The 2,461-nt window shown below is 33.1% G+C and overlaps 1 non-coding gene across 1 annotated transcript; it reads right to left on the bottom strand.

The window, feature by feature from the left end:
• Positions 1-2,084: 2,084 nt before the first annotated feature.
• LOC116572532 lies at positions 2,085-2,190 on the bottom strand. The gene has a single exon (XR_004278391.1). It is a non-coding gene; the product is annotated as a U6 spliceosomal RNA (small nuclear RNA).
• Between the last annotated feature and the right edge of the window lie 271 nt (positions 2,191-2,461).

Raw genomic sequence — 2,461 nt, 5'->3', positions numbered from 1 at the left:
TGTCTCTGTCAAATAATAAATAAAATCTTAAAAAAAAATTCCAGAACATAACATTCAGTTCTCTTTCTCTTCCTGTGATTTTATTTATAAACAATTTTCTTCATTCTATTATGGTAGACTCTCAACACCATTATGTTAGATTTAAACAAAATGTATTGAGCTATCAGAAGAACATGTGACAGAACAAAAGCCTTCCCAAGTCTGTGAGAGTCAAGAATACATTTCTGAGGTACTCTTAACACAAGACAGTTTTAAAACATGAAGAAGTTAAGAATGAATAAAGTATGGTCTAGAAGGTATAATAATTTTTGTAAAGTACAGCCAAGAATGTCTCTTTCTATAATAGCTATTGAATTTACAAACACAATTAAGGGGAACTGCTAGGCTCATGCATCAATTGGACTTGAAGTCTTTACTGAAAACTCCCATTAGTGTCAAAAACAAGATATAAGAGCAAGTTTTACGAACACCGTTAGATTTTCTAATGTGAGGGGAGATAGCATGGAATTTCTGTTGAATGTATCTGTGGTAGTTTTTAACAATTATTATAGATATGGTGATGTTCATTTATTCATCTGTGCACTTATTCATAAGAATATCCCACACCAAAGGGGGAAAATAAATATAATACACATGTTACAAAAAAGTCCAAATATAATTGACATTTATTTGCTCACTATTCCCATCATTTTCATACCGAAAAATTCATCTTAAAAACTTTTGTTTGTTTGTTTTCTGTTAAATCACTGGTAAACCTGAAGAGAACTCTTACATTCCAATATGTGAATATATGGAAGGGGGCTGGGGGGGGGGGGGGGAGACCAGATAATGAATAATCAGAATGTCATAAAGACTTCGTATTTAAAGCTAACTAGGAGAAATGAATAATCTGAAATATAACAAAGAAAGAACTGTTGCAATATGTAATGTATATTACAAAAGGAATGGCTTTGATTTTTCATAATTATATACAGTGTTCCAAATGAAAACTAAGAAATGTCATATAACTTCTATACATTATTTGATTTAAACTTATTTAGATCAACTTAAAGGGATAATTTCTGTTTTGTAAAAAATGTTCTTGTTTTCCTGGGGGGAAAAAAAAAGGCACAATACTGCCTTGAGGAGGCTTCAATTCTTCCCCTAAAATATTCTTGTTATTAATTTAGTTAGCCTTACTAAAATTTGGAAAGTTAGGGAGAAAATACCTTCTTGCTCAAAGAGTGCTTTTCTAATTTTGCAAAATTTCTTTTGGGAAGTTTGTTCTTTAGACTAAAAAAGTAAGACTTTTTAACCATTAATTCTTTGTGTTTATAATGTTGACCTCAGATAAACTTTACAATGCATATATTTTCTACCGTTTTATGATTGGTTTAAAAACAATACTCAATTTAAAGACTCTTAATAGAGATGGGCTTCAATGTCATAAAAAGGAGATAAAAATGACATGGTGTTTTAATGTGCACCAAGCCCCTAAAGATAAAGAATTTGAAGAAAGTATTTCCTCTGACCTCTATCTCAGAGATGAGTCTATGATATGTCTCTGGCTAATTGCCTCATTTATGTGGCTGACAAGTTTATAAATTAAGGTGATAATGAATACCCAGCTTCTCTATGAATTTATACGCAGCCACATACCTCTCTTACTTTTAATTCTCCAAAGTATGTATGTGCGCACATACAAAATAAAATCCATATATGTTCAGGACCTGTGTCTGTGTTAAGAAGTTTCCACCAGTTCTCTCTCTCTCCGACCACATCCAGTTTACTTTCTGTGTCAGCCTCCAAGGAACTTTCAGCCTGGCTTACATCCTATCCAAAACTGTTTTCTTCTAAACCTCTGTGAAAGTCAAACTGGCCTGTCTGTCTCGGTCTGTCTCGCTCTTTCTCCCATTCTCCTATTTAAGAAACTGTATTGAAGGGTAGCTACAGTGCTATTGCCTCCTATCTGTGTATGTGCCCCACCATCCAGTTTGAAATGTTTCCTTTCCGTGCATGCATACCTCCCTGTTCTGGAACACAGTGGAGCACAGCAGAAGGAGTCATAGAAGATTATCAACATTGTATCATTTTTTTTCTTTTAAAAAAATATGGAACACTTCCTGAATTTGCATCCCATCCTTGCCTACAGGCCATGCTAATTTTCTTGTATTGTTCCGATTTTAGTGTATGTGTTGCTGAAGCAAGCACTCAACATTCTATAATTTTTAATCTATAAAAATGGCAACTGTAGATGGCTCGATTTAATAATCATAGTATTTGGTCATGATGGAAACTCCTACGAAACGTAAATAATTTTCCAATTTTGGAATGAAAAATTTGAAAACATTTTCTTTTGAAATGGTGTAATAACAATGGAGGCATCTTAAAATATGAGGATAAAGCAGTTCCCTTTGATTATTTCAGTAGCTATCAAGTTGTTTGGTCTATGTACTTTCATAAACTGTTTTAGTCGATGTTT

Source organism: Mustela erminea, chromosome 13 (assembly GCF_009829155.1).
Source record: "Mustela erminea isolate mMusErm1 chromosome 13, mMusErm1.Pri, whole genome shotgun sequence".
Classification (NCBI taxonomy): Eukaryota; Metazoa; Chordata; class Mammalia; order Carnivora; family Mustelidae; genus Mustela; species Mustela erminea.
This window is presented reverse-complemented; position numbering and strand designations above follow the sequence as displayed.